The 23,782-nt window shown below is 41.9% G+C and overlaps 1 protein-coding gene across 3 annotated transcripts in view; it reads right to left on the reverse strand.

Annotated features, from left to right (window-relative positions):
- Positions 1 to 23,782, reverse strand: part of ADRA1A (adrenoceptor alpha 1A) — a 251,406-nt gene that overhangs the window by 100,145 nt on the left and 127,479 nt on the right. Inside the window, exon 1 of one of the 3 annotated variants that reach the window (XM_073653536.1) lies at positions 691 to 772. The exons of the other annotated variants lie outside the window; for them this stretch is intronic. The gene's annotated coding sequence lies outside the window, so the exon portion shown is untranslated. Of the gene's footprint in view, positions 1 to 690; positions 773 to 23,782 lie in introns of those variants that run through there. 3 annotated transcript variants of the gene reach the window in all.

Consider the following 23,782-nt stretch of genomic DNA (forward strand, 5'->3'; position numbering starts at 1 on the left):
AGCTATGGCCTGTGATTGGCTAAAGCAATCTGGTGACTGATTAAAGGGGTGTCATAACTTTTGATCTTGAGGCTGCTAAATGTTGAGAAGTCTTTGAAAATACCTTTAAAGAAGCACTCCCATTAAAGTAGAACAGGACATCTCTTTTCCCTGCATGAATCATCATTGGAGCTACAATTTTAAATCACTGCAAAGTCCCCCTGGCAGCCCAGTTCTACCTCCTCTTCAACTCCTGACCAAGCTGCTCCACTCCTACTCCTTGGTTTCATCTCTCTTCCTTGTTTCCTTTTGTCAGTGATGTAGAATTTTAGTTCTAATGATGAGTCATGCAGGGAAAAGAGACTTCCTGTTTCTACATAGAGTTTAGAAGGATTCAACTAGCCCGTTTTTAATCACGTAGTGTCATAGACCTAATGGAAAACAGAATAACTGAGTAGAAAGGCAAAATGGGCAATTGCAAGTACATAGTGCTATATAATATGATGACTGTAATATATGAAATACTTTTATGGGAGGAGTGCTTCTTTAACAATGAAATCCATTTAAAAGCTTTTCTCAATGGCGGGGTCTGTAGCTCTTATCTATCCTCCCATGAATGATCTTCTAAACTGATTTATGATCAAATTAAATTTATTTTGTTAAAATCACCTGAAAAAACTGTTCAAGAGAAGAAAGATAAGGGTTACAGACCTTGCGATCAGATGAACTGACTGAAGAACTTCACTGTTAAATCGATTTTGAGCCAGCTGATTGCTGTTAAATCTTAATGCTGTGGAAGCCAAACAGTTCAAAATTGTTAATGACCCTATTTTAAAAAATGGTTTATTTTAGCCCAAAATATGCATTTAAAGCACCAGTCCAGTGGGGTTTTTTTTTTCAACTCCAAAGGGGTAGTACTAATTTAAAAAAAGAAAAGAAGTGTGCTAAGAAAAAAATTGGGATCACCAAATATAATGCAATACAAATTTATTTAACAAAACAAGCAAACAATGACAAGTATGATTGAAAAACATTTTAAAAAGCAAAAATGCTACAGAATAAATGATCCGCTGGGTGTTTCCATAATAAGACTAACACCCCTCCTCCTGTGTCCACTTCAAGTTAAACTACTAAACAATAGGAATGTCCACCTAAAACAATGTAATAATATTGAGAAATCAGATACAGTGACTTTTTAATTAGTACTGCTTTTCAGTGTGTTATTGGTTGATCCCTTATTTATAGGTGGTGCTCTCAGTAGTTTACTTATCTTCTGCTTTTTACTGGAGGGGTTGTACTAACACAAGATCCCTGACCCCGTCTTATACTCACCCTCCGGCTTCTTAACTTTTTTTGGCTCAGCTCCGGTTCCGCAGCGCCATCTTGTGACCACAGCTTCTGACTGGCTGGAAGTAAGAAGCTACGTCATAAGTACTCAATGCAAGTCTGTGAGAGCCATAAGGAGACTTTCCTTAGACTTGTATTATGACCTTTGGCTTGCTTCACGAAACATTGAAACAATCCAGCAGGTCACAAACTGCCAGAGACCGACGGGAGCAGCGGGGAAGAAGATGAAGTCGGCAGCTAGTAAGTATCAGACTAGATGCAGGGTCCTTAAATTAGAAGCACCATTCCAGGGCTGCAATAAAAAAATGCTGGAGTGGTGCTCAAAATAAAAAAAGACCCCATTCCATATTGTTACGCTCACGCCCGGACTGTGTGGCGTGAGCGTGGTTAGTGGCCCCACTGGGCCACGAACCGAGGAGTGCCTGGAGGGGCGTGACTAGGGGCCTCACCAGATCCTACCACGGACGCACGGTGGCTTAATCGACTCCGTGGTCTGAGGAGGGACGAGTGAGGTGGCCCAGGTGCTACTCCAGGTCAGACCCCGGTCACACAGCTGTTGACCCACAACGGGGAATGCAGGAACGGGCAGGTTTGGCTGGTATGCAGACTGGCGGGTACTGACAGGTACGGCTGGTATGCAGACTGGTGGGTACTGACAGGCACGCCTGGCATGCAGACGGGCGGGTACTGACAGGCACGGCTGGTATACAGACAGGCGGGTACTGACAGGCACGGCTGATATACAGACGGGCGGGTACTGACAGGCACGGCTGGTATACAGAGGTGCGGGTACTGGCAAGCACGGCTGGTATACAGACGGGCGGAGCAGAGCAGAGCAGAGCCGCAGGTGCAAAGGGGAGGCGGAGCAGAGCAGAGCCACGGGTGCGGAGGGGAGGCGGAGCAGAGCAGAGCCGCAGGTGCGGGGGGGAGGCTGAGCAGAGCAGAGCCGCAGGTGCGGAGGACAAGCGGAGCAGAGGAGAGCCGCAGGTGCGGAGGACAAGCAGAGCAGAGCCGCAGGTGCGGAGGACAAGCAGAGCAGAGCACAGCAAAGCCGCAGGTGTGGAGGACAAGCAGAGCAGAGCCGCAGGTGCAGAGGACAAGCGGAGCAGAGCAGAGCCGCAGGTGCAGAGGACAAGCGGAGCAGAGCAGAGCCACAGGTGCAGAGGACAGGACAGGGCTCTGTTCACATGGAACAGACTGGGAAACACAGGATGATAGCTAGAACACAGGAGGTAGATACGGAGGCAGGGAAACGGGACAAGCAGAACCAGATACACACAAGGTACTTGCAAAGAATTAGCAAGTGGACACAAAACTCACAAACAGAAGTACAGAGACAATGGGTAGGAGTTAGGTACTGGTTCAGACACTGCAGGAAAAGGGAAGGATCGAACATAGAGACAAACAGATAATGCGCTAAGACACAGTTCAGACAGGAACTGACACTGGAACGAGATACAGGAACGAGCCTGGGCATTCAGCCCCCAGGGTGGCGGAAAAGACTAGAAGTCACAGATACAGGTAACAGGCCTAGGTACTCAGCCCCCAGGATGGTGGAAACAGACAAGATACAGGACAGGACCTGGCAACTCAGTTGCACAGAACACACTGAAAGAAAGTGTTGCTCAGGCACCTCCCACTGTGTGGAGGAGGTTTAAGTATCCAGTGACTCACAGCAATAGGCTGGGGATGCATTAGGACTGCGCACACTGTAACTTTAAGAATCAGGAAGTGCCAGCGCCACCGCCTTAAGCCAGCAGACAAGAGACATGCACACAGCAGATAGACGAGCATAGTGTGCAGCCTGGACTGGTAAATAAGTTGGCGGTCTTGCATGGTGGGAGATGGTAAGCCATGCCAGCACGCCGCCAGGGATGTTACACAAATCCTATATAGATAAAAATGTATAATGTCCCCAAATTATAGCTGATCAGGATAAGCTCTACGTGGTGACATAGGTTAGAGAATGAGAAATGTAAAATCCTTTAGCAAACACATAATTGCCACAAGTCCCAATTTTTCAGATACAATGTCAGCAAATTTGTGGTTGTCCAGAGCTGGAAAAGGGATGTAATTTATTTAAACCGAACCTGAAAGTGGGTGTTCCTTGATGGGTCAAGGGTTTGGTGGGGGAATTCCCAGTGTGATTTGGAGGCAGACTTGAACATCCCTATGCTAACATCTAATGTTAGTATGTAAACATAGCAAATTTCATCACATTTTGGAAAAATTCCATGTGATTTCTGTCACATACTGTATATCCCTAGATCCCATTTTGTAGGTGCCTTTTCTTCTATTTTTTATACGACTCTCACTAAATACTGATTGACCCCAGTGATGCATAGGCAGCAGTCATACCAAGGCATTAATGTTTGTGCCCCAACACCACCCAATGGAGCAGAGGGTAGCTACAATGTGAAGAGAGTCCAATTCTGCTCTAGATTTTCTATTACTTCATATTGTTGTAGGGTGTTCAACAGCAGAAAAAAAAATCCTATAAAGAGCCCCAAGTTTCGATGAAATGCCACAAATTTCACCTAGAATCCTTCTATAGTTCTCTGTGCCTACAATTTTATTCTGTGTGAACTTGGCTACTGTCTTATGGAGATATGATAGAACATTGCGTCTGGGGGAGGATATCTCCCTAATTCAGCAACTTATATAATATCTCACAACAACACACACAGTATGGAGTTGCGTGCCTCCGTACAGCTTGTACACACAGCTCTGCATGGGACCTTCATAATTCTGCCATGCATAATAATTATCTATAAATTTGTTCTTGGAATTTAATGGAAAAAAAACCTTTTTTACAATTCCAGTTTGAAGCGACTATTCTTTATGTCATAGTGATTAATGGGTTATAAAGCTTGACTCATCAACAGTTTCGCCTTTTCAGCTTCCTCTGGCTGAAGTAATGATCCCTTTCTATCTCACTATGTAACTTTTCCATTATATTTAGAACTGAGAGAAAAATGACATATAGATTGAATATATTTTTTCATGCTCTTGGAAAGATGTACACAGTTAGAAAAACCGGGTGAATAACAGCATTCGTGCCCTGTGCCCTTGTTAGGGTGGTTTACAACATGGTATTTTTTTTAATGCATACATTTTTGCAGCATTTTTCATGGCGCCTTTTGCTTTCTGCTGTATGTTAGCTAGAAATCATTTGGGAAATATTAATCCTTGGTGACATAGGCCGTACATGTACATTGGATGTGTACACTACATGTGTGCAGCAGCCTCAGGAGTGAGCAATCAAGGGATCACAGATTCAAGTGCCTTAGGGTACTAATGTAGAAAAAAAAGTATTTTTATAAAATATAAACCCCTCACCTGAACAATATAAACGTTCAAATCACCACCTTTTACCTAAACAAAAATAAAATATAAAAAAATATAAGGCAGATTTAATATCACTACATGCACAACTGTCTAGACCAATAGTATATAGTATATACAGCATGATGAATGCCAAAATGAAAAAAACTGAAATGGTGGAATCGCTGTTTTTTGGTGACTTTGCCTCCCCCCCAAAAATTGCCATAAAAATAGATCAGAAAGTCACATAGACCCCCACACAGTTTGAATAAAAACTACTCCTCGTTCTCGAAAAAAACAAGTAATCATACATCTACATTGACCAAAAATGTTAAATTAAGATGGTGACAAACCAATTTTTTTTTTGCAAATTTTTGCAATTTCTTTTTAAAGGGGTTGTCAACTACTGGACAACGCCTCCTTAGTAGCTGCACTATCCATCAAACAATAAAAACACTGCATTCTTACCTAACAGACCAGCGCCAGTCCTCCAATGGCTTCGCCGTGTCCCTAGCTGACCACTCTGACAGAATGGTAAGGCTGCAGCCAATCAGTAACTGTTGATTGGCTATTGATTGGCAGTCCTATGACATGACAATATCACAAGATGGGGTGGTTCAGTATAGAACAACCCATTTAAGTAGCAAAAATAAGTAAATAAAATAAATTTAATCATTAAGTTGATGCTGTAAAAACAAAACCCAAAAGAACAATGGCAAAATTCATGTTTTTTTTGTTTCATTTTCACTTCACTTTTATTTCTATTTTTCAGAACCTGATAGGATAAAGTGAATTGTGCCATTCAAAGCTACAAGCCGTTCTGTAAAAAAAGAAGCCCACATACGGAGTTAAAAAGTTGTCTGGCAAAGAGGAAGAAAAATTCTATAAAATGACTGAGCCTCGAAGAGTTTTAAATTCAGAACAAACATTGCCTTTTTTTGGTGTTTTTTCACACATATAGAGTTTTTTGAGTCTATGATTTTTTTTAAATGTAATATGCACTAGTTATGGCATTATTTTCAAGCAATTTTCCCACAGACTTCTTTATAGGAATAAAGTAATGCATAAAAAAAATCTGAAAAAGGGCATGTAAAAAAAAATTGAATTGATGACATATAGCCTTATACTGTTTTATACTGCTTCTTAGCAGCAGAGGTCCACACTGCAAAAAAAATTGTTTTATAATTACTAAGCCCTTGCTCCTGGATCCATATACATGGGAAGGCTAAATAAAGGGAGATTGTGCGAAGAAGCATTGAGTTTGTATGTTTATACATGAAAGACTTGGAGGAACTTCATGGGCCGCTGTATCGTGCCTTCATGGGGCAATGTTTCTCAAGAATGTATCTCTGTAATAGATATTAAAGGGTCCAGGACTTAACAATTGATGACCTAGTCAATGGATCAATATGAGATAGACTGATCAGCGGTAATCTGACAGCACTTTTTATTCCTTTCACTGGAACGAGAGATAAGGTCCAGTACTCATAAGCAGCCAGTAAGCAATGTACATAGGTGAGGTGTTCCATTCACACCTGTACATTGCTTTTATCTGGATGCCGCAGATTTCAGCTTATTAGTGGGGGTTCTGGTTGTCAGACACCCACTGATATCATATCGATGACTCTTTAAATCAGAGGTACAGCATGTATTGCAGCAGTCTTAAGGTGTTGTATTCTGGATCTGTAAAAATACTTGTTAGTGCCATGATAGTCATTTTTACTATTAATCATGAAAGATACATTTGGGCTAATGACTGGAAAGACTTATTTGCTAAAATTGCAAACAAATCTAAATTGTTTATCTCAATATGAAAAATGTCAGTAAAAAAACAACAACGGATGCTTTCCACATTAAACCCAAAAATAAAGGCATAATTACTCGCATGGGAATAATTGCCCGTGGCCGGCCAAATTAAAGTGAAGCTCCATTTTTAAATAGATTAGCTACAAATAGAAAAGGTTTTTTTGACAAGAGGAAAACAGAGTCATCATGGTTTAAAAAGAAATACATATTTTATTGAAAAATTAATTAAAATTTTTTTTTTTTTAATCCAAAAACAAAAATAAGAAGCAAGTGAAGAGCAAGGTGGACAATGAAATATCCAAATTAGCCGAACAGACCTGCCTCAATACTAGATACTCAATCAAATAGACATAACTTTACAGTTGGAGAAGAATTTTACCATCAGAGTGGAAAAAACGCTGCACCCAAAATTCTTGACCACGCACGTGGTTCCTTATCTGAATTGCCTACTGACTGCCTATCACCTTTGGTAAGACAACTATCTCCCTCATGTCTATTTAAGTGACACATCTCCCCTGGCACTTAGCCTAAGGCTATGTGCCCACGTTGCATTTATGAAGCAGAAAATTTCTGCTGCATAAATGCAAGTCCTCTCCCGGAAAAACACATGCGGAATTCCGCACGCGTTTATCGCGCGTTTTTCGCGCGTTTATCACGCGTTTTCCACATGCGGAATTGCCTTGCGTTTTTTATGCATTGGACTATGGCAATTCTGCTTGCGGAAACGCAAAATTAATTGACATGCTGCGGATTTTTGAACGCAGCATAAACGCTGCGGAAAAATCCGCAGCATGTGCACAGAACTTGCGGAATCCCATTGGGGACCATGGGGTGCGGGTTACCAAGCGTTTTACAAGCGTTTCCGCTGCGGAAATTCCGCATCAAAAACGCTTGAAAAACGCTACGTGGGCACACAGCCTAAGAGTACAGAAGAGGTCACTTCCCTCTCCTTTTTTCTGTGGGGGGGGAGGGGAGGGAATGTGTGGAGATGTTCTCCTATCTGCATAACTTTATATTAATACAAATATGCACGCTGCACCTTATTTGACAAGTCTGGTTTGGCTGCTTTTTAGCAGTGCACTATAGAGTGCGCCACCACATGGTTGGTTCAACAATAGCTTGTCAATCTTGACATCATGTTGTACCTTATTAAAATTTTAGGTCTATTACTTATATTTTTATAATCTTTATTCTATTGGTCAAGAATTTTGGGTGCAGCGTTTTTTCCACTCTGATGGTAAAATTCTTCTCCAACTGTAAAGTTATGTCTATTTGATTGAGTATCTAGTATTGAGGCAGGTCTGTTTGGCTAATTTGGATATTTCATTGTCCACCTTGCTCTTCACTTGCTTCTTATTTTTGTTTTTGGATTAAAAAAAAAAATTTTAAATTAATTTTTCAATAAAATATGTATTTCTTTTTAAACCATGATGACTCTGTTTTCCTCTTGTCAAAAAAATGTTGCTTTTGAGTCGGTATTGGAGGGTGCTGGGGGGGACTCTGTTCCCTCGCCTACACCCACTTTCTAATATTTGGGCTATTTTGCTAATTACAAATAGAAAAGGTGTAGCTTTGTATGTATGTCTGCATTAAATCTTTTTTTTACTTTTTACTATGCATTACTTATGTATTGGTGTTATGGTTTGTTTGCATATCCTAGGTGACCACATTTACTAACACATGATCATTCCAAATGATTATTTCTGTTAGTGATTAGCATTAAAGGAACATTGTCACAGATTACTCCCCCTACAAATTATTCTGAACACTAGGCCAGACAAAAGATGCAGAAAATTAAGGTATGTCATGTGGATGTGCATAATTTGGTTTTTCAAGTAATGTGGTTTTCCAAGTAATATACGGTAGTTTGTCATAAGATGACAATTTAACTCTTACTAAGAATACAAAAATTCAGGAGATCATTCCCATAAGTTAAAAGAATGAAGGAACATAACAGTGAAATTTACAAGCTTTATGGAAATTAATTGGTTGTATATTCAGGTAACTTAATCTCATTTCATAGATATGATCATCAGCAAATTCCTCTGGTTAAAGATGATGTTGCCCTACCATCCTCCTCCCAAATAAATCACTGTAAAGTCCTTGCTACTTGGTGTTTCCATTCTTGTCCACTGCTTGTTGTCAAGTGTAATCCATCTCTGGCAGAGAAACTCTGAGATGAGTCTGGAAATGGGAAGAGGTATTTATTTCTTGTTTCCTCTTCTCCTTTTTGTGACACTGAATATAACAGGAGATTTTCAGTTCAAAGAAGACAAGCTATTATACAATGGCCGGAGAAATGCATGCTGAGTTTTAGCATGTTAAACTGACAACATCGTGAAATAGTGGCTGCAGAGCAGAATAAAATGACTATTTTTATTTTTTCATTTCTCATTTCCATTGCACAGATATTAACATAAATTAGAATCTTAACTTTATAAACTAAGACCAAACGGGCATTAGCAAAGATTGTTGTCTTGGTGTGGGTACTATTTTGTGGGAGGGGAAGTACAGCTATGTGTCATTACAAACACCTCCAGCTTTCATGTCACAGCAGTCAGTGTGGGGAGAGGGGAGTACAGTACAGCTGAGTGAGTCAATGTGGGGAAAAAGGAGGTGGTTGCAGTTAAGAATGATTTCCAATGCCTGTGCAGGTCTCCTCTCATCACCCTATCACCTCAGCTGTATGCCCCTCCCCCCACATTGACTGCCCTGAGAAGAAACCTGGGGGTATTTGTAGTCACACTTAGCTCTGCTCTATACTGTACAAGAACTGCAGAGATTAAGGCTATATTTCATTACATCTCAGAGGAGAAAGCATGTTCTTCTGACCTTCTGGGTGCTTTTTTTTCTCTCCTGAATGACAGACACCTCATGCTTGTGATTGGTCAACAACATGCAGGGAAAAAAGTACACTCTAACAGAGAAGAATCTCTGGTAATGTCCACTTGGTCTTAACAAAAATTTGAATCTAAACTTAACAAGCTAATATCTCTGTTTACGGAGAGGAAAAATGAAAAATTATAAAAGGTTTTATTCAGCTCTGCAGTCACTATTCCATGATGTGGCCAGCCAGTTTAACGTGCTCAATCTGGTGAAATGTCCTGTTTAAGGGCTTGTGCACACAAACGATTACAGTGGAGAAAATAAATATTTAATTTAAAAATCATACAATGTGATTTTCTGTTATTATATTTAGATTCTGTCTTTCACAGGTGAAGTGTACCTACAATAAAAATTACAGACCTCTCCATTCTTTGTAGGTGGGAAAACTTGCCAAATCTGCAATGCACCAAATACTCATTTCCCCACTGTATATTGGATAAGTTCTATCTGTGGTTTTCACAGTTAGCACTTAATATTTTATGGGGCTCTGAACATTTTGTATTTGATTAAAATCGACAATGCGAGTCTATGTGTCCGTGAAAAACGCTTAACTGCACTCAGATGACATCCGAGTGCAGTCCGATTTTCAAGGACTGACAGAGTGTAGACAGAGTGGAGAGGGTGGGCACCAAGGACATCTGCAAGGAGTTTGTATGTCCTCCTCATGTTTGTGTTGGTTTCCTCCGGGGTTCTCCGGTTTCCTCCCACACTCCAAAGACATACTGATAGGGAATCTAGATTGTGAGCCCCAATGGGGACAGTGATGATGATTTCTGTAAAGCTCTGGGGAATCAACAAAGCTATATAAGTGAGTAAAGTAATTAAATAAACTTTTCTATTTATTCTCTCCACCTCCGAGAAAAACTGATGCCACTCTGATCAAACTCTGATCAGAACAGTCTGTTTTTCTCGGATGGAGACAGAACTGTCGCGTACACCTACCCTAAGGGGAACTGTCCACTGATAAGGAATGAACGTCAAGTTTCAGAGCATGAGATCTGGGACAGTCCCTGGTAAAATTAGAGTGTTGAGTGCACAAAATCAGATTTATCTTGTTGTAGGGGATGAGAGCAGCGAGACAATGCTTTACCGCAGGTTTTGCACAAAAGGACATGTAGCCTGTATAGGCCTAAGTGAACAAACGGGTAAATGCCTAGTAACGGATTATGTGAGATACAGATTTTCATATAAATGTGCTAATAAATGGTGAAAGCAGAGATCCGCATCATGTAATGTTATGACTGTTCTCCAGATAGAATAGGTTAACTTATTGTTGAACAGGAGCAGCAGCACTTCACAAGAGGAAAATGACAGATAAACTGCTGTATGACCCACACCCCGGGGATGTTTTATTGCAGTGAACAGATGTAATGTTAAACAGCAAAAATGAGCGAGCCGCAAAATGCTTTAATGTCACCATTATCCCTGACACGTTAATAATGATAAAGTACTATAAAACAGCCGCCATGAACCAGAGCCATGCTCCACTGTAAGGAAAATACATCACAAGTAGCATGTACCTGCTCAGCGTTCAGTGTCAGGGAGCTTATACAGTGTCTGTCCTTACTGTCTGTAGATGGAAAACACACGCAGGGGCTTCATAAATCCCTTATTTTCCTTAGCACACTGTTATCCCATTGCCCAGAGCTCCCAATGCGACCTGCTAACTCTGCTGAGTAAATAAAGGCTGAGACAGACCATTCCCTAAAGTCATCAAACATAATGCAATTCTGGAAAATACTTGGGAGAGGCGACCTTACATCGCCAGGATCAGGTCAAAGCATCACACGCAATAAAAGATCATTTCACCAGAAAGATATGGAGTGTTTGAGCCCTATGAACGTCGGATGTGGAGGATTAGCAGATTTTCTAGATTATCGGATGTCGGATTACAGATAACCATAAAGCTCTGAAACAGTTGTCTCAATCAGAAGAAGTTTTCAGGACATGGGGTGCATCATTTTAATTGGGAGAAAATTTAGAGGAAAATGACAAATAACCCATTACAGATTTTTTGAGTTTTACACTTTCATTTTATTCTCCCCTTCTTCCAATAGCAATAACTTTTTTTTTAATGACTTTGCCATATAAACTTTTGTTTTTGAGGGACGGGTTGTATATTTAATGACACCATTTTTACATATAATGTACTGAAAAACAGGAGAAAAATCCAAATGAGATGAAATGGAGAGAAAAATGCAATTCCTCCACTGATTTTATTATTATTATTATTATTATTATTATTATTATTATTATTATGGTGTTCATTGTTCGATAAAAATGTCAGGTCATCACAATTGCGCAGATACCAAATTTATATTTTTTTATGCTAGTGGTGAGAAAAATTCAGAAATTTGTAAAAAAGCAAAAAAACAAAATGGTGTGAAATTTTTTCATTTTTTCGCGAGGGCTTGTTTTTTGCATGGCGAGCTCAAGTTTTCATTGATACCATTTTGAGGTACATTGTTTCAATTGCTATTTATTGCATTTTTTTGGGGGGGAGGCACAGCAACCGAAAAATGGCAAGTCTAGAATTCCAATTATGCTTTCTTTACGATGTTTACTGTATGAGTTAAATAATTTTATATTTTTAAAGCTCAGACTTTTTACGGATGCGATTATAACAAATATGTTTATTTTTTTTAATGTCTTTATTTTTAATTGGAGAGAAGGGGTTGATTTGAATTTAAGATTTTTTTTATATATTTGTTTTACATTTTTTTTTAACTTTTAATTTTATTTATTTATTTTACTCACTTATATAGCATCGTTAATTCCACAGCGCTTCACAGACAATATCGGCACTGTCCTCATTGGGGCTCACAATCTAAATTCCCTATCAGTATATCCTTGGAGTATGGGAGGAAACCGGAGAACCCGGAGGAAACCCACGCAAACATGGAGAGGACATACGAACTCCTTGCAGATGTTGTCCTTGGTGGGATTTGAACCCACTGAGCCACCGTGCGGCCCACACTTTTTTTTTAAGTCCCTCTGGGGACTTGAACCTGAAATCATTTGATGACTTGTTCTATACACTGAAATGCCACAGTATTGCAGTATACAGCAAAAAATATGGTTTCCTGTGAAGCCCAGCTTGCAGCTGAGCTTCATAGGAATACCGACACACCGATACGGCAGCCATGGGGACCTTCAGCAGGCACCCGGCTGCCATGACAACCCATTGTATTGCATTGTGAGGCAGGGGCTGATAAGTGCCCAGAACTGTGCCCCCATAATAATTTGTCTTAAATGCTGCTTTCATAGATTGACTGTGGCATTTAAATGGTTAACAGCAGGGATCAGCACTTAGCTCCAATTGCTGCTGTTACATGCAGGTATACATACAGTCCACAGGCTAGGCTTCAGAGGAGGAAATACAAGCCCATGGGAGCCATGACAACTCATCGGCACCCAGTGATTGTGCCATGGGACTATGGGAGCCAGTGCACACCAAAATCCAGCTATTTAAATGCCTCTTTTAGTGATTGACAGCAGCATTTCAATGGTGAAACAGCCGAAATCAGAGATAGCTCTGGCAGGTGCTGTTACAGGCAGATGCCGGCTGTATAACACACCTGGCATCTGCAGGTTATATGCTGCGGGCTACAGCATGTGATGTACATTGGGAAGGGGTTAACATTTGCTCATAACTACGACCCTCCAAGCTTCTTTATGAACCAGTGTCCAGATTTGTATTGAATATTACAGACAAAGCTGCTGTAATTCTCTTTAGCATCTGCCAGCCTTTCCCCATGCTGCTCATTCACATGAATTGCTAATCACATAACACATAGACCGTCCGGACCTGATCAAGACAGAATTGCTCTTTAGTACTGGCTATCTGCTCTAGAAAATAAAGGACGTTTTCTAATATTGTGTTAGGAGACAAGTCTTCCAGGATGCCGCCTGTTGAGTCTCCTTTTTAAAGGCGTCACAATAACTTGATGATTAAATCATTTGTGATTTATAATGGTCTATCGCAGGGGTCTCAAACTCGGCTGGGTATATGGGCCGCACATGGAAAAAATTTGAATTTGGGGGGCCGCATTCTTTGTTCAATGTGACATTTTTAGTGATACCATTTTTTTTGTATACACCTTTTGAACATTTTTGCCGTGTTTATTTTTTTATGGCTTGGGTCGTTATGGATGTGGCGATAATAAACGTGCACTTTTTTGTGTTTACTTTAGTTTACATATAAAACAGCATTTTTAGTGCCCAATATTTTTTCATGCTTTATTTTATTTTTTATTTTTTTTACAATTTTATTTCCCCCAATTGGCCACATACAGTAATATTGTCTTACAATTAGCATCATATAGTAATAATGGAAAACATCTTGTAGTAATGTTCCCCATCCAAGTCCCCATCTTGTACTAATGTGCCCCATCCAGGTCCCCATCCTGTGGCAACGTTCCCCATCCTGGCGCCCATCTTGTACTAATGTGCCTCATCCAGGTCCCCATCCTGTGGCTATGTGCCCCATCCAGGTCCCCATCCTGTGACAATGTTCCCCATCCAGGTCCCCATCTTGTGGCTCTGGTCCCCATCTTGTGACTCTGTGCCCCATCCAGGTCCCCATCTTGTGGCTCTGTGCCCCATCCAGGTCCCCATCCTGTGGCAACGTTCCCCATCCTGGCGCCCATCTTGTACTAATGTGCCTCATCCAGGTCCCCATCCTGTGGCTATGTGCCCCATCCAGGTCCACATCTTGTGGCTCTGTGCCCCATCCAGGTCCCCTCTTGTGGCTATGTGCCCCATCCAGGTCCCCATCCTGTGGCTATGTGCCCCATCCAGGTCCCCTCTTGTGGCTATGTGCCCCATCCAGGTCCCCTCTTGTGGCTATGTGCCCCATCCAGGTCCCCTCTTGTGGCTATGTGCACCATCCAGGTCCCCATCTTGTGGCTATGTGCCCCATCCAGGTCCCCTCTTGTGGCTATGTGCCCCATCCAGGTCCCCTCTTGTGGCTATGTGCCCCATCCAGGTCCCCTCTTGTGGCTATGTGCACCATCCAGGTCCCCATCTTGTGGCTATGTGCCCCATCCAGGTCCCCTCTTGTGGCTATGTGCCCCATCCAGGTCCCCTCTTGTGGCTATGTGCCCCATCCAGGTCCCCTCTTGTGGCTATGTGCCCCATCCAGGTCCCCTCTTGTGGCTATGTGCACCATCCAGGTCCCCGTCCTGTGGCTGTGTGCCCCATCCAGGTCCCCTCTTGTGGCTATGTGCCCCATCCAGGTCCCCATCTTGTGGCTATGTGCCCCATCCAGGTCCCCTCTTGTGGCTATGTGCCCCATCCAGGTCCCCATCCTGTGGCTATGTGCCCCATCCAGGTCCCCATCCTGTGGCTATGTGCCCCATCCAGGTCCCCTCTTGTGGCTATGTGCCCCATCCAGGTCCCCTCTTGTGGCTATGTGCCCCATCCAGGTCCCCTCTTGTGGCTATGTGCCCCCTGTGCTGTTCTTCACACACATAAAATAGAAAAAAAAAAAGATGATTCTCACCTGTCCTCCGTTCCCTCGGCGTCCTTCCTGCAGATGTGGCCCGCAGGCACCACAGAGTCAGACCCCTTGACGATCCCGACCTGGTCCAGGAGGAGCCGCCGACAGCAGCGCTGCATTGCCACACAGAGACTGTTTCCCAGCACTGCATTTCCAATGTCAGCCGCCGGCCAATCAGAGGCCAGCAGCTGACATCTGCATATGGCAATGACGTCATACTCGCTGCGCCGACACGCAGATATCAGCTGCTGGCCTCTGATTGGCCGGCGGCTGACATTGGAAATGCAGTGCTGGGAAACAGTCTCTGTGTGGCAATGCAGCGCTGCTGTCGGCGGCTCCTCCTGGACCAGGTCGGGATCGTCAAGGGGTCTGTGCCTGCGGGCCGCATAAAGCAGCCTCAGGGGCCGCATGCGGCCCGCGGGCCGCGTGTTTGAGACCCCTGGTCTATCGTTTATCATCACTCTGACCAATTGTATATATGTCTGTAACCATTAAGCTCATTTCTTCCAAGTGAGCAATATCTTTTTGAAATGTTGCTAGTATCCAACAACATTTCTGGGTGACTAAAGACTTCTGCCATTTGGGTGCCAATGTGTTCATAATTAAAAAATGGGCATAGCACATAACTCGTTCACAGGTGTATGTAAGGGATGTGCAGGGATAGAGAGTGAAGAACTCCATACTTTAGTTAGTCAGCTCCAAAGTGATTACAGCATTGGTTTCGCCATCTAGAGATTTCAGTAACAACTTGTCTTACAAAGCCAAGGGCCGATTTATCTTTTTCATTTTTTTAAGCTATTTTCTTTTCTTGTTTTGTGGTATTTTTTTTACATTTTTTGTGTCAAATTCTTTAAAATGGCGCATGTGGTTCATTAAATTTGCATCAGATAAAAAATGTTCTTCTTTTTCCTGTTTTGCAACTTTTTAGTGCAAAAATTTCCACGTTCCATTAAAATGTTGCAAAATTTGTACAAAAATTACAGATGTACAAAAAAAAATCACTCCAGGTTGACACCGGAGTACATTTGTAAAACATGTAGTGACTTTTTAAAAAGTTGCAATTGATGAATCAACTGAAAACACCTGTAAACCCCAAGCCCCTCTCACAATATCAAACATTTTAAAAACAAACAAAAAAACAAACAAACAAGGCAATCGCATTTAAACTTTAAAAAGAGGTAAAAAATAAAAGAAGAATAAGACACAGATGAATAACAAGGCGAAAAACACCAAAAAATAGACAAAAAAAAAAAAAAAAGAAGGCGCAAATGCAATAATGACTCTGGCCCAAAGTGTCTAGCATGTAAAGACAGTAGTGCAATGGGCAGTGGCGTAACTAGAGTCTGAAGGGCCCCGGTGCAAGATTTGGACAGGGTACCCCCCATCCTGGTATATATATGTATATATATCCACCATCCTGGTATATATGTCCCTCATCCTGGCCCCATCCTGGTATATATATCCCCCATCCTGGTATGTATGTCCCATATCCGGGGCCCCATCCTGGTATATATATATATCCCCCATCCTGGTATGTATGTCCCATATCTGGGGCCCCATCCTGGTATATATATATCCCCCATCCTGGGCCCCATCCTGGTATACACATCCTCCATCCTGGTATGTATATTCCCCATCCTGGTATATATATATATATCCCCCATCCTGGTATGTATGTCCCATATCTGGGGCCCCATCCTGGTATATATATATCCCCCATCCTGGGCCCCATCCTGGTATACACATCCTCCATCCTGGTATGTATATTCCCCATCCTGGTATTTATATCCCCCATCCTAGTATACAGTATATATTCCCCATCCTGATATATATGTCCCCTGTTCTGCTGCTGTTCTTTAATGCATAGAAAAAAATAAACAAGTATACTCACCTCCCATCTGATCCCCCACCGCACAGCGTCCTCTTTTGAAGCCAACAGCTGACTTTAGTGTGAAAGCGACAGGAGCACATGATGTCACTGCCATGCGCCCCCAGTCTCATACATGCCGACGTCAGCTGCTGGCCTCTGACGGGTCTCTGCACCGCAATACACTTCAGCTGAATGTGCATCAGAGGAGGAACATCCAGTTGAAGATTGTGCTGGCGTTAGCGCTCCTCCACATTCACGGGCGTGGTCCTCACCTTTGTGTCCGTGGTCGTTAAACCTTGGCAATGGGCAATGAGACGGTGCAAACATTTCTATTAGCCTCTCCATGCCTGAATTGCATTAGGGGACACATCTTAATTAAAGGATCATATATACAATTGTATATTACAGATGTTCTGCTTTTTTTTTTCTCTTCATTTGTCTACAGCTTTTACTCATAAAGCTATGTCTGCTGAATGTCATTAGAGGTTTTGAATATTCACCACTTTTCATGTGTTCATGGCGAGATCATAATTACCGATGTAAAGGCACCGTAGCTGAAAATTGTGAACACCATGAATCCCATTCTCGCACAGTACAGCTGCTCTGTGTACATACTTATAAACCTATTGTTTTGAAGTCAATAGGAAGCAATATCATTCAGTATTCCTGCAAAGCTGTTCTGTCGGCACAATTTTAGTCATTCTGTGCGTGAAATCCCACGGGGATCGAATAAGTGGTTGAAAAATACATAGCTTTATTAAAACTATAATTATGCTTTGATTATATAGACAGCAAACATTATATTACACCTTAAATTGAATGTCCAATTTTTTAACACCATGGTCCAAAATTCTGTGCTGATTAAATTCTTAATACACTGTTTCTTCATAACAGATGAGGCTTGCATAGGGCGCCAGTCACATAAGTACATGTGATGCACATTGTCTGGCTTACAGCCTATTAGTAACGCCCCTACTATTAGATCAGGTGGGCTGCCCAGCACTATATAAGTGCACCCCACAAGTACAGAAGCCTATATTTACCCAGACAGCACTAAGGTTTCTGGCAGCATCCTCCCTAAAAATGGAAATCTGTAAAATGAAAAGATGAAAAAGATGTATAAAATATTTGAGGTATTAGTTGACATTTTCAAGCTTGTGACCCACTTTAAGGGTTCTCATTGTCTTGCGAGTCCCTATACTAAGATCAAAGCTGTGTAATTTGGGGTGTCTGTCTTTGTGGGATGCACTTATATAATGCTGTGCAGCCTAACTGATCTAATAGTATGAGAGTCACTATTAGGGTTCGCTTACACTAGCGTATAAATTGGACGAGTGCAATGCGAGAAAAAAAAAGATTACACTCGGACTAATGGTGTTCAATAGGGCAGAGCAGATCTGCATATTTTTTTGTCAGCTGTATTCGGCATGAGAAGAAAAAAATCGCAGCATGCTGTACTTTCACTCCGGAATCTGATGATTGTGAGAAAAAAATCGGATGTCATACAGGCCATCAGTATGGCACTTGATCTTACGGATATATTACAATTCTGTAGAATGGGTGACTGTAAATGGTCCTGAAAATGATTACTAGCTGCTGAGAAAGAAAAATGGATTGCATATGGACCACAGATGGACAGCACACGGATGACAAGTGAGAAAAAAATCGTCCCACTCACCTGGATGAGAATGGGACAGTTTTTTTTATACGCTAGTGTGAGCGTACCCTTAGGCTGTAAGCCAGACACTGTGCACCACACGTGTCTGTGTGAATGGCGCCATACACAAATCTCATCTGTGTGCAATTATAATACTAGGCAACTACTCCTTCCATGGATGCCCCTCAAAAATTGGTGAAAAGAGAAGAAAATTGGTCTGGGAGGATGCAAAGAGGGCTACGGCAACATTAAAGGAGCAGCAGAAATTTCTGGCAAGTACTGGTTGTGTACTGCATGTGACAACAATGTCCCATATTCTTCTATGTCTGGCCTGAGGGGTAGGGTGACAAGATGGAAGCCTTTTCTTATAAAGAACATTCAAGCCTGGCTAGGTTTTGCCAAAAGCAGAAAAATGTGTTAAGATCTGATGAGCACAAATTTTTGAAAAAAAAAATTCCAAAATGTATATTTGGCGCAACGCCAGCTCTGAGCATTCTTATACTTTGACCAATTTGGACAATAACACGATATCAGGCTGCACTGATGTAATAAAGAATCCTTAGGACCAAGATGAGTTGAACGTTTTTTATTTCCACAACGTGTTTCAACGCTGGACTAGCCTCTTTTTCAAGTGGAAAAAAACAATTGGTTTTGAAAAAGATGCTAGTACAGCATTGAAACGCGTTTTGAAAATAAAAAACATTCAACTCATCTTGGTCCTAAGGATTTTTCACCGGGTACTCTGAAGATACTCTGTACTCGCCCGAGTATACTCGCCAAAAGGGTTAAGCGAACATACTCGCTCATCACTAGGTATCACCTGATGGTCTTGTGTAGTACACAGCCATTACACAGTACACAGCAGGGGCACATTTATAAGATTATCTCAGCACAGGAACATTTTATTTAAATACATTCATTTGTGGAACTTATTATTATTCCAAGATCTATTGATTAAAATATACTTTTGTTCATGAGAAAACACCTTTAATTCTTTATTCTCTGTATCCCGAGCATCTATTCAAACCTCCTTCCCGTAGCTAAACATTTCCTCCACTCCAGTCTGAAACTGCATCATTCCTACTTGCATATTGGGACCGCTGAATAATAAAGTCTAAAGAACAGAATATTCAGTTGGTTTCAATAAAGGTTAAAATAAAATACACTTTGCATAATGCATTTTTTAGAACAATCAGTCCAGATAATTATGAAGAGATGGTAATTATACCCTCATAATACCCTCAGCAGTTGATAAAAGTTCTGTCAAAATAACTGAATCTACAGCTCCTAATATTAAGACTATAGCTTAATACTTATACTTAATTCTTAAAGGGTTTTTTGGGCTTAAAGAGGCTGTCTTGTCTTAACCACTTCACCCCCGATACTGTTTTCAGATTCCTGACCAGGCCAAATTTTACAACTCTGACCAGCGTCACTTTATGAGATAATAACTCTGGAACTCTTCAACATAACCTAAAGGTTTTTTCGTGACATGTTGTGCTTCATGTTAGTGGTAAATTTAGGTTGATATTTTTTGCGTTTATTTATGAAAATATCGAAAATTTTACAATGTGAACATTTCACAATTTTTAAAATTTAAATTTTTATGCCCATAAACCAAATAGTTATACCACACAATATAGATAATAAATATCATTTTCTACATGTCTACTTTACGCCAGCATCATTTTTTAAACATTTTTTTTGTTAGGAAGTTAGAAGGGTTAAAAGATTATCAGCAAGTTCTCATTTTTCCAACAAAATTTACAAAACTAATTTTTTAAGGGACCACGCCACATTTGAAGTGCCTTTGTGTCACGGCAGTAACTCGCATGCGTTCCCAGCACCATGCTACACACTGCGTTCGCTGCTCTGCTCCTTCCCTTGTCAGGCCGCCACACGGAGCCCTCAAGCAGCTCTTCCAGCTCTGCTCCATTTCCCTGCTCTCTCCACCTGGCTACAGGGAGGCACGGCCAGATCCTGTAGGAACTTAACCTCTTGTGTGTCTTGCATTGTTTAATTTCCCAAACCCATCCCTAGGCAGCAGTGGGTTTAATAGGCAGCTCCTCTCACCACTTCTTGCCTCAATGTTGGTTGCTAGTTAGTTTGTTCGCTAGTATCCTGTTTATGTGCTTGTTTGCATTGATTCTCCCGTTATTGACCCGGCTTGTATACCTGTTCTGTCTGACCTCTCCGCTCCTGACCTTGGCTTTGTACTCTGATCCTGTGCTGCCTGCCGTAATCCCAGATTGTCAGACCATGTCTTTGCCTTCATCCTCCTGTACCTCTTTTCTCTGACCCTCCAGTCAGCTGCTGCAGACCCGGGGACTGCCCTGGAGTGGTACCTGGTGACTACCGTTTCCTGTGTAGTGGCCTTTCTCAGGTACTGCAGCTCAGCTCCTACTGAATGGAATAAGCTGAGCAGCAGTACCAGCAACACTAAGGTCAAATCATCAAGCCCATAAAACACCTTTAAATAGCGGTCTTATGCCCGATGTAGAAAAAATCGACTGCACTTTGAACAACACTTACACATTTCAAAGGTTTTTCAACAATAAGTTGATTACGAGAAGCCCCTGCTAGTGTGACTTCTGCATTCAGCTATTCTTATCAGGAAGTCACCAGCTGGGATTTTCATTGGTGCTGGAAAACAAGCATTACAAAGCACCCATTAAAATCAATAGGCTGTCCATAAAAAAGCCAGACGAGCTGGGTTCTTCAGATACAGAAACACTTTCAGTGAAAGTTCACTGCTTTGACTAAATGAGAGGGCCAAAGCAAGGGGTCCTCATCTATTTTTACTCATATTCTCCAATAGGGACTGCTTATTACAGATAATTGCCTGGGCCCTGAGCTTGGTGCTGGTTGGGGATGGACTATGGTAACTGATATACAGCATCACCACTGTGTCAAGTGGAGAAGTGGATAGCCTATATGAAGTTAAAGTTTGGCACCAATATAGAAAGTGTGGACTAACTGTGCTAGGTGCTGTACCAGGGTGCTGAAACCTGTGCTGTAATTAGTTCTTCTTGGAGGCAGAGATGATTGAAGGATGTGGAGTTGGTGTAACCTGGTTTGGGAACTGCTGAAAACGGTTTTCTGAGAGCCACTGCATGAAATTTGGAGCAGGAAGCAGTACTGCTGATTTGACAATTGTGGCTCAGAGATTGGATCATGGAGCAGTTACAAACCCTTCTCCAAGGGGAATATAGCAATTCATGAATGTGGTTTTTGACATTGTTAGTTTAGATTCATCTGTAAAAATGTTAGTAGAAATCTAAAGTTGATATTCTTCGCAGAGTATCAATAAAATAGATTTACCCGTTATGATAAAAGTCCAAGAATTTGGAAATCAAATACTAAAAGATGTTTAAGTTTATCAACATTGTGGTTTAATTACTGTAAATACCCTCTTCTACATGACCGTGTACGGCCAACCCGGGTTCCACTGTTCTGTATGCCCCCTCCCATCTTACCGCCCTCACGCACCTTAACAAATAAAAACACTGCACCTGTAATTTTCTTTGGATAAATTTGGCCACAGCGGCCATTTTATTAACAAACAACATTAACATATAAACATTATTATAAAATAAATAAGAAGGGAGGGGTTCTTGGAGTTAAATTAGATCTGGCATAGCTAAACCGAAATCGAACCACCATGTTACCCTCAGCCGTCCATCACCAGCTCAAGGGCACCAAAAGCTCCCAGGGTAAAACCCCATCCAGAGCCCCAAAAACCAAATGCCAGATCACCCCGCTTATTCAAGCCACTGCCTGTAAATTTCCAATAACTTTTCACTGACACTTCTGTGCCAACTCCAAGAACCCCACCCCCCACCAAGCCACTGCGACAAACCTTCTTACACAACTTTACATACACTTTAATATAACCCACTAGAATACGCAACATAAAATACCCCTTTATTTCTTCCACGATAAAAAAAACACCCTTTTACCATTAATCTCAAAAAATACCAACGGAAAAGAGGGTGGGTGGGAACTTTTCCCTATAATTTCTTCTCTGGACTGCCCGTTTTCCCGCACTTTTCCCTATTATACCGCTCCCGCCCAACCCCACCCCCATTCAAATGCCCGCCCCCCCATATGCACCACCAAAATATCCGGCGCCGGTCCAAACGAGCCGCCTTATGGAATTCAGGCAGCACCCTTCTCCATACCATCCCTCGAAAACCCAGCCACCGGACCACCACTTGCTTTCTGCTAAAACCTAATTGCCTACTGTTTGGCCTCACATCCGCCCGCAGCGCCCCCCAATGAACGAAAGAGTGTCCAAGAATCCAGACTAATAACGGGACACCACCTGCAACAAGACAACCAAAAAATGTATTCACTTCTGGACAAGATAAAAAACACATAAGCCCTCACCCTAATGCCATACATAGGACAGATAACGATCAGAACTCCACCTCCCGATGCGTTTTATCACGTCCTTGCCTAAACCCAAACCATCAGCTTCTGACGCCGCACCGATTCTGAAAGAATGCGACCCGTACACCTCAGGGCTAAGGCCCAACTCCAGGATCCCTTTCTTAAACACTGCAATAAATTGAAAACGTGACAAAAACTCTCCATTTTAATGACACAATAATGGGCCCTTATGTCCCGACCAAACCTGCAAATAAGCCATTAAACATCTCCTAGGACAAATAAAAGATCCATTAACCTCACCCAATACCACTCGCTTGCCTCTGCCCAATTGATCCGTCTTCCCCCTCCTAATACAAAATTCAATGCCCCTATCCCGACCGCTCACGTCCTTGGCAAACAAACCCCCAACCTTATTCCTACTTGGTGCCACCAACTCGCCTAATCTTAGCGTGCCAAAAAATGCCAATGAAAAAGCCAACCTAAACAGTGTGGCTTCAAAAACTGAACAACAAATCTTATCCAACACAAAACCCAAACTCTCTAAAATACTAAAAGTCACCGGTCTTCGTTTATCCAACACTTTACCTCCTCTCCTAAAGCCCCTAAGTGCTTGCTTCACTAAAAAGGACTTTGTAACATCTTTTATCCCCTGCAATTTAAAAGCGAATGCCAATCCTGTGACAAATTTACTAACTTTTGAAACAGACCATCCAATCTCTGCTGCCCTTCCCACAAGAAACAACACTGCCATCGCTCTATCTCCATCACTCTCCACCACACCCCACGGCAGAATCCAGCTTTGCCATACTCGCCACGATGCCTCGTATGATGCCCAGGTCTGCCTCGTAATGGACTCCCGTATTAACCGTCCCGCTCCACCATAACCAGTTGCCACAAATGCGAAGGGCATTTAGCGCCCGGAAACAGTCCCACTGAAAACGAGACAAGGCATCTGCTATGGAATTTTGTACACCTGGAACATGGACCGCTGTAATCCAAGCGTTCAAATTAAGACAACATA

This window comes from Phyllobates terribilis, unplaced genomic scaffold, assembly GCF_046119375.1.
Source record: "Phyllobates terribilis strain yellow unplaced genomic scaffold, ASM4611937v1 Scaffold_11__3_contigs__length_659146591, whole genome shotgun sequence".
NCBI lineage: Eukaryota > Metazoa > Chordata > Amphibia > Anura > Dendrobatidae > Phyllobates > Phyllobates terribilis.